General features: G+C 64.7%; 1 protein-coding gene across 1 annotated transcript in view; it reads left to right on the forward strand.

Moving 5' to 3' along the window:
* Positions 1–4,934: 4,934 nt before the first annotated feature.
* JAKMIP3 (Janus kinase and microtubule interacting protein 3) overlaps positions 4,935–8,536 on the forward strand; it is a 45,015-nt gene continuing 41,413 nt past the window's right edge. Inside the window, exons 1-2 of the mRNA XM_023538042.1 lie at positions 4,935–5,004; positions 7,821–7,870. The gene's annotated coding sequence lies outside the window, so the exon portion shown is untranslated. The remainder of the gene's footprint in view (positions 5,005–7,820; positions 7,871–8,536) is intronic.

Genomic DNA, 8,536 nt, shown 5'->3' on the forward strand with positions numbered 1-8,536 from the left:
GTGGTCCATGTGAGATCTGTGCGGGGTCTCTCGGTCCACGCAGCCGCCCCGCTCCGCAGTGGGCTCTGTCTGGGGTCTAACGCTGTGCACTCGTAGCGAGCGGGTGGATATAGCCAGGGCCCCTGTGCAAACGGGACCCGGGGGTGCGTGGGAACCGCCGTTTGCTGGCTTCTGCCCCGCATGGCACATGCGTGTGTGGCTGGGTGTTCCAAGCATCCGCCATGAGCCCGCTCAGCATGCTGCCTCCTGGGCAGTAGGCAGCGCGCCGGTCCAAAGGCTGTCCAGGTGACCAAGGTCCCTGCGGCCTGCACTGTGGCAGAGACTGGGAGGGTGGGTGTAGCCCCGGGCCAGGCCGTGGACCGCCGCTGCACCCCGCCCACCCTCTCTGCTGCGGGGTGACAAGGGCACCAGCTGGGGCGGTGGCAGTGCAACACGTCCCTCGGCTTTGAATACTCAGGAAGGAGACTGCGCTCAGCTGAGCAGAGCCGCCGCGCTCGGCCATGGGGCTGCGCACACCCCCACCGCAGACTGGCCGGCCCGTCCTCGCGGTGAACCAGGTGGATTCGATGGGACCACCCCTCCCCCAGCTCAGGCGCGGCCAGGTGGCAGCTGCTCACCCACGGCCTCTGCGCGTGTCCTGCCGAGCCTTTTGCTGCCCACGCACGGGCGTCTCTTCCTCCGTGTTGGGCGGCAGGCGTGTGACCTCCAGGCGGGAACGGGGCATCCGTGTCCTGTGCTTTAGCCCCATGACAGGGAAGCTGCCTCCCGCTCCAGCCCGGGACATTCGCCGCCCCACTCTGCCCGGCACGAATACAGCATGTTCTTTGCTGTGGCTTCGGGTTAAATGCGCCAATTAGAGACGGCACATGGCCCTATGTCCCCACTGCACACTGGCCACGCAGCGAGCGGCTCAAGTGACATTTATACCGGGGAACTGCGGTCGGGGCACCTCTCGGCCAGGCGGGCGTCCTGCCAGGAGCTCAGTTCTACGTGCCTCACGTCCCTCTCAGCTGCCCACACTGTCCTCGAAATTGTCGATCAGGAGCCTATCCGGGCATCTCGGGGCTGCTTGAGGGTGAGTGTGCATCGTCCTGGGTGACGATACACTCCAGACCTGTGGGTGTAGCCAGGGTTAGCGCCCTGTGCCTACTTAGGCCACAGACAGGAAGGGACTGGGTGCCCGGTTGGGTGCCACACGTCTGTGGTGCACGTGCAGGACGAGCTGTGCCATGGTTAATGGGTCTCTGGAACTCATCAACGTGTGTAGGCCCAGGTGCGCTGGCCCAGGCGCACAGGCCCAGGTGTGCTGGCCCAGGCGCACAGGCCCAGGTGTGCTGGCCCAGGCACGTAGGCCCAGGTGCGGTGGCCCAGGGTGCAGGCCCAGGCACGTAGGCCCAGGCGCGCTGGCCCAGGTGTGGTGGCCCACGTGTGGTGGCCCATGTGAGTTGGCCCAGGTGCGCAGGCCCAGGTGTGCAGGCCCAAGTGTGCTGGCCCAGGTGTGGTAGCCCACGTGAGTTGGCATGTGTCGGTGGCCTCGTGAGGGGTAAGGTGGCGAGGCAGGCATCAGCGAGGGCTCTTGTCCCCAAGGCAGCTGCTGGCACATCGGGTGGTGAAGCGCAGAAGCACGACAGGCTGCGTGAGGCCGCAAAGGCACGCCGCCACCCTTCCTGCGTGTCCCTGTGTCTCATGGGCTGCGTGGATGCACGTGTGGAGAGACTGATGGCACCGGCTCCAGGCCCCGGTGGGCGGGGACACGCTCGGCTGCAGGGAAGTCGTGTCGGATCTTGACAGAAGGCGCTATTGACACAGGGTCCGGCTTGGCGTCCCGAAGCTTGGCGTCCATGGCGTGTCCGCGGGTGAGCCCGCCCCAGGCCCCAGTTGCAGGCTGGCCTCTGCCACCTGGGTGCTCAGCTGCTGTCCCCAGGCTTTACCACACGAGTGGGGTGCAGGTGTCACACAACAGCCGCACACAGTGTGGGGACAGCTCGCCGTGCAAGCTCCTGGATGACCACCCTCCCTGATTCTGACTAGTTCTTCACGCTGCCGACGAAAGGGACCGGTTTCTGTGTCACGTGCGTTTCAGCCACAGTGCCCCCGACTCTAGGACGTCCTTTGGCTCTTGCTAAACTCACGAGCAGGCGGGAGGAGAGGCCCTTCTTCCTCTGGCGAGCTGTCCCATGGAGGGTCCCGTGGGACAGAGTGGGCAGGCGGCTCGCGGGAACAGCCGTGACACATCGTGTCCGGAATCAACACTGTCCCCGAACGCGGGAGCATGCACGTGGGGTCTTGACGTGAGCCGGGATTGGCCAGATGCCGTTCCTGTTGGAGGGAGGCGCTTTGCTGAGGATGATGGTGTGAACGCTGACTCGTCCAGGTCGGGGCGCCTTGAAAATGCCGAGACCCGCCTCCTCCAAGTGGAGGTGGTGTCTGACAGGGTGCTGTGGCCACACGCGGGTGCTCCGGCTGCCCCTGGGGAGGACGGCCGGCGGCTCCAGCTCTGCTGCTTCGTCACCTCCTCTGTGACGCGCTGCACTGCTGCCTCCTCAGGGCCTGCAGGCCACCCCCAGGATGTCCGACCTCGCGGACCAGGCCCACGCCGCCAGGTCCCAGAGCTGCAGAAGAAGCCTGCCAGCTGACGTGAGCCACAGGTTTGCGGGGGACGGAGGCAGGTGGGCGTGGGGCTGCAGCAGGTTCCCAGCCTCCCCGCTGCCCCGGGAGTTTGGGGTTCAGAAGAAAGCTGACTTTACCTCGGAGAGCCAGAGGGCAGTGGGGGAGTAGACAATTTTTAAAGAAGCTTTTTAGCGTCTGGATAAAACCGCCACTTAAAAAGTAAATGGAGCTGCTGGCCAGCAGAGATCATCTGAGCAGCATCCTCCCTCATGCCCCCCAGGATGCTAGCGGAGGAGGCAGAATCCTCCCCAGCTCCCTCGCGGGGGTGGGGGGAAGGGAGGGAGGGAGGGGGAGGGAGAGATCCACCCGGGCTAGAGAAGAAAGGGAAACAGCCGGGACCCCAGGGGCCTCGGCCTCCGGGGCGTGGGGTGTCGTCTGAGGCCCGGAGGGCTGCGCGTTGGTGCCCACACGGGGTGGGAGGAAGAGACAGACCTTGCCGAAGGGGAAGGGGGCTTCGGCTGAGACCTGGCCTAGCTTGGGGACCGTCACAGGGCGGCCCCGCCCGAGGCTGGGCTGAAAGCACCCACGAGCTCCAAGGGGTGGCCGGGTGCCTCGTCCGTCTCTGCTCACCTGGGGGGCACGTTCTAAGGAGACTGTGAAGAGCCACGTCTGTGCCCCTCCCAAGTCTGCGTTTGAAATGGTGTGACCCCAACCTCTCGGCCAGGAGGCACTGCAAGCAGGTGGCCCAGAGAGCAGGGGCAGAGACGGGCACGGGAGAGAGCAGCACATTGTCCTGACGGAGACACAGAAGAAGCGGTGGCTGGAGGGCAACGGCCGTTCGCAATCGCTAAAAACCGTACACTCGGCAAACTTAGACCTCAGGTAAATTCTTTAACCTGATGGAAGGAATCTATGACACTCCTGCAGCGAATGTGACACGTTATGGTGGAAGGAGGAACGAGGAAGGAAGGAAGGAGGAAGGAGGAAGGAAGGAGAGAAAGATGCTAAGCCTCGCAGGAGAGGGGGCCGCGGGCCGCGCGGGGGCCGGGAACGCAGCCGGCGTTTCCCGGATGTCGCCTTCGTGCCGGGCGTGGCAAAGCGAAGGCAGCAATGGCGCCCGAAAGCGCCGGTCGGGATCGAGACCCAGACGTCGGGCCCCTAGGGGTGAACGTGTCGAACGTGGTGTGAAACCTTTTGGAGAAATGACGCGACTCCATTGAGAGACGTTTTGGAAAGTCCCGAGTAAATGCAGGCCCTCGTCCCGCTCCGGTCCGCAGGCTGAGGGACGCGGGTTCTCCCAGCCAACCCGCGAGGCCAGGGCCGTCCGTCCGGTCGGAAGCCCAGCAGCGTTGTCACCGCGCTGGACAAGCCGGCGTAGAAGGGTAAATGGCCCCCAACAGCCGAATTGGAAGGATGCTGAGGAGGGTGCTGAGTCCTGCCCGGCTTCGGGACACGGACGCGGGTACCTGACCGCACGGTGCGGCACGGGCGCGGGACGAAGGGGAGCCCAGCGCGCGGACGGGCAGGTGAGGATGGCAGACGAGGACGGCCACGCAGGGCCACCAGCCGGCCCCTCGCTGCGGAGGGTGCCCGCGGCTTCCCGCACGCACGAGGACCCCGTGCTTCTGGCTTGGGGCTGCGCAGGGCGTGAAGCCACGGCCGAGGGGGCCACGTGGCTCGTCTCCCTGACCCAGTGGCACCAGTCGGCCGGCCAGGCCTCCGGCTGGAAGCCCCGGAGGACCCGCCTCCTCTCAAGGGCCACCGCGTCGCTGGGCGCTTCTCGGGGCTTGTGCTGGGACGCGCGGCCAGTTTGGCGGCCGAGCTCCCGGGCGTGGCTCTGCCCGGTGGCTCTGGTTCGTCTGGTTCTTTTCTGTGCTTGCGTTCTCCGGAGTTTAATGGACACCGACGCCATCTATCACCTCACCACTGAAAATAAAAAAGACCCTTGGGAGACGAAGCCTCCCGTTCGTATCGCGGGTCACCTTACAGCCGCACGACACCCAGGGGCTTCCTCCAGCGGGAAGAGGGCCACAGGGGTCTCGGGGCAGGGCAGCCGGCACTGCTGTGTCCCTCACTTGTCCTTTCCCCCGACCAGCCCGTGTCAGGTCCCCTCGGTGTGTGCCCAGGAGAGCTGTCAGGACAGGCGGGCAGCTCCCGCCCCCACCGAGGGCGGCGTCACGCAGCCTCCCCGTTGCTCGGGGCTGGGCGGTCGGAAGCCGCCGTCTGGGTGGCATCTGCACGCACAGGGAGCTCAGCAATCTGCCACAGGCAGCTGGTCCCTCCCCCTGGACGTGGTCACAGCGTGGTGAATTCCATCTGAGAAACCCGGGCTGAGTCTGCTGAGTCACAGAGCGGACCCACAAGCCGCCCGGACCTGCCCAGCAGCCCCGTCAGGTGAGAGGGGCAGCTGCCGGCTTCTTCCCTGGCCGCTCGGGGGCTTTGCTGTTTAGGGGCGGACCGAGGTCTGCTGCTCAGCTCCGTTCCACCCGAATGGCTGTCTATATTTAGAACACCGGCACACGCAGCCGGGAGGCGTGCAGGATGTCACTCAGTGAGCAGAAGCTCCTCCGAGGGCGGTTCTGGGGGCTCTCCGCGTCCGGGGCGGCACTCCGGGGCTGGGCCGCTCCCTCCAGGCAGCCCCTCCTCTCCGACTCACTGCTTCGTCATTGCACATTCCAAGCTGGAGCTGGTACGGGTGGCCCGGCAGGGTGGGGAGGGTGCTCGGCTGGGATGGCACTTAGCTGGGTGTGGCAGGCGCCCGGAGCTGGGAGCAGCAGGCGGCCCCCACCGGCTCCCCGATCCCCAGTGGGAGTGGGCCGATGGGTGGGGCCGCCCGGGCCTCCTTGTTTGTGCCACGGGCCGTCCATCCCCCAGCGGCCCGAGGAGGGATGGCGTCGTCTCTTTAACACTGAATCGAGAATCGCAGTCTGTCCATTGACACCGCTCTTTACTCAAGGGACCGGGAGTTTAGGGACAGAACAGCTCGTTGGCTGTCCCCAACGCTTCACTCTGAAGGACGCGGTTGCCATTGCATCGTGCCTCGGTTTCTCCAGTCGTTCAGGGACAGCGGGCGGTGGGGCTGGCTGGTTGTGGGAAGGGCCGTCGGTAAAGCATCCTCTGCGGGTCGCGGTGAACCCGAGCTCAGCACAGACAGCACAGTGGCCGGCGGGCGGCCGCCTGCTCGGGGCGCTGACCGCGCTGGCTCCGCGCCGGAAAATGAGAACAAGCAGGATTTTCTTATTTTTCATTCAAACCAAGGTCAGAGTCGCAGATTTGAGAATATTCTAGTATTTGGACAGACCAGTAGGGAAATGGGACTCGGTTCCCCAGGGTGCATGTGATGGGAAAGGAAGCCAGGCCGATGCGGGACCTGGCTCGTCCCCACAGCGTCACGAGTGGCAGGCCAGCCTGTGTCTCGGTCCCCTGGGGACTGGCAGTGGGTGCAGACCTACCTCGTAGACGGCCGTCCCTTCATCCTTAAGGCTGAGGGTAGGTGGCTGTATGCATTTGAGTCTAGTGTCTTTTCCTTGACTGGCGACTTCAGGGCACACTCAAGCACGAGTGACACACTGGGGTGCAGAGCACGTGAGCTCCCACTAGGACGCAGGAGCCCCACGGAGACTGACCGTCGAGGTCCTGTGGGGCGGCGTGTGGACAGCTGGCATCCCCCGGCTCGGGGGCTGTCCAGGAAGCGAGGCTGCCCTTCAGTCCCGCCATCGGAAACTGGCTGCTCCAGAGGGTGACTTCGTGGAGGTTCATACTGGCCACAGCCTCGGGGAGCCGGGACCCCCACTCAGGACTGATGCCACCCTCAGGGTTCCCGCTGCCTCCTGTTTGCAGACACACGGCCAGATGCAGCGCGTGGAGATGTGACTTTGCCATTCGGAGCCCGAAACGGCCCTCTTTGGCACAGGGGTTGAGAGCCCAGGGCACGGCCACAGAGACCGCGCTTGCTCGAAACGCCACCCCGGTCTCCCTCTGAACCTCGTGGGGCCGCCGGTCCAGCACCCGAGGGGTGCTCTGAGCGGGTGAGCCGCGTGCCCAGGCCACCTTCCCACAGAGGCTCCAGCCCAGGGTGGGCTGTGCTCGTCCCGCCTGCGTCCTTCCTGGCTTAGAGCTTGCGACACTTTACAACATCTCAGGAAGTGACGTCAGGACACACCTGTGGCTGGCACTTTCCAGGCGGGCACGCTGACCGGGGTATCCTAGGAAACGGCACCAGTGACAGGAGGGAATAGGCTCAGGAGAAGCCTGGCCTCCAGGAGCAGCCAGCTGCAGCCCGGCAGAGGGCAGAGACCGTGCCCGTGTGGGACGGAGGTGGGACCCAGGGAGGTCGTGAGCCTCCGGGCTGAGCATCCCGGCAGATTCCGTCGCCTCTGTGCCTACCGTGCAGGCGGTTTTGAGGTCGGAGCACCGAGCTGGTCTAACGCGTGACACGGGTTGAGAAGGACCCGCCCCAGGCGGCATTTTCCACATGCGGCGAGTGAGCTGACGGAAACTCGCTCAGAACCCTGCCTTCCTCGGCGGCTGGGTGGCCCGGATCGCCTTGACTTTGAAGAACCACCTGAGTGCCCTGTGGGTGCTGGGCCGGCTGAGGGCTCAGCAGCCGGGGTGAGGGTCAAGGTGGTGTCTGGGTGCCTTGACTACTTTTCCTCTGGAGGGTCGAGTATCTGGGTTACCTCCCCAAGTCCCCACTGCCTGCTGTTTGATGCCCAGAGGAGACACAGCCTTCTCCAGAGGGTGGATGGAGGAGGTCAGAGCGGGAAGGACGCGGGGACCCCCGGCTACGCTCAGGTCCCCAGACAGACGATTCATGGACTCATGAACTCCGATCAGGCAGAGCCAGCGATGGAACCGACGTCCACAGCCAGCTTCCGGTGGGGCAGCTGGCACACACTCCCCCCCACCCCCCCGTTTCATCACAAAGAGAACTGGCTCGTACCACGCTCTGGTCTCAGGGCGGGAAAAGATGGGACCGAGGCCAGAGGACCGCCTGGTGGCGGTCAGCAGAACGAGGGGCGACGCGGGGTTGGGGTCGGAGCGCCGGGTGCTGAGGCTGCTTTTGGGTCTTCGCTGCACGTCTCTGGGCATGCTTCCTCTGCATCCAGAGTAACCCCTTCGGGCCGGTACCCAGGTATGAAACTCGTAGGTTAAAAGTCAGCAGCACTTGGAAGGTTTTTAAGTACACGTTGTCGCATATTTCTCCACAGAACCAGACCGGTGAACCGTCTCACCCGTGAGGCCGAAAGCAGTCAACCGAGTATGTCACTGACGGCTTTGAAGCTTCCCTTTTGAATGGCAGGATGCGATGAGTCTCGACATTTCTGCACACCCGCGAAGCCATCTCTCCACTCGAGGGGGTGGGCGCGCCCATCACGTCTGACGTTTGCTTTCCTCGCTCTCTGCGGTCCTTCCTTCCCACGCCCCCCACGCCCCCTCCCGGACCCGCATCCCCAGGCCACCGCAGACCCGCTTCTGTCTCCGTGGATTAGCGTGCGTTTTCCGGCATCGCACCTGAGTGCAGTCATAAGCACGCTGTCATTCTCCGCTTTGTCGCCGCCCGGACCGGGGGTCAGACTCTGTTCTGCTCTGTGGAGCAGCGGGTGCCCCGGTTCGCTTATCCGCGCACCAGGTCGATGGATTCGGGGTTGCTTCCAGCGTTTTTGCTGTTAGAAATCAAGCCGCTGTGAACATCCGTGCACCTGTCCCCACACGGACACGCGCCTTCATTTCCCGGGGGAGAACACCTGGGCCGAGTCACGGGGCGGGTGGGTGTCTAACTTTCCAAGAAACTGACAGCGTTTTCCGAAGCCCTCGCCAGCGGCTGGTACCGCCCGTCTTTGCCGTTGGAACAGGTGCGTGGTGGCATCGCCTCGTCCCTAGCCGACAGTTCCCTGGTGGACCCTGACGTTAGCAGCCTGCCATG

This window comes from Pteropus vampyrus, unplaced genomic scaffold, assembly GCF_000151845.1.
Source record: "Pteropus vampyrus isolate Shadow unplaced genomic scaffold, Pvam_2.0 Scaffold211, whole genome shotgun sequence".
NCBI classification, from domain to species: domain Eukaryota; kingdom Metazoa; phylum Chordata; class Mammalia; order Chiroptera; family Pteropodidae; genus Pteropus; species Pteropus vampyrus.